Source organism: Frankliniella occidentalis, unplaced genomic scaffold (genome assembly GCF_000697945.3).
Source record: "Frankliniella occidentalis isolate FOCC.00 unplaced genomic scaffold, Focc_3.1 Scaffold240, whole genome shotgun sequence".
Classification (NCBI taxonomy): Eukaryota; Metazoa; Arthropoda; class Insecta; order Thysanoptera; family Thripidae; genus Frankliniella; species Frankliniella occidentalis.
Window position 1 is genome coordinate 273929 of NW_026267366.1, and position 340 is coordinate 274268.

Below are 340 nucleotides of genomic sequence, written 5' to 3' on the forward strand. Positions count from 1 at the left end.
AGTTAAATTAAATTACTGTATTAGATTTGTTAGGTTAGTTTTATTGTCATGACTTAGTTAAGTTACTTTGTAAGCCACAGAAAAGTTTTCAACCATTTTTATTTTATCTTTTTCACGACAGCCATGGCTGCCGCTACTTTCATTCGGATGCCACCCGAAACCATTTGTCATCATTATCATGTCACTCTATTTCTCTCCGCTACTACTCGGTTCTGTCAAATATTCTCCTAGCTACCCTAGCGTGTTATGTTAGGTGTAATGATTCATTTGTAATGAAGTGACATGCGAGGTCGCATTTTTTCAAACCTGTGTTATGTTAGGTGTAACTAACGTTGCAGCG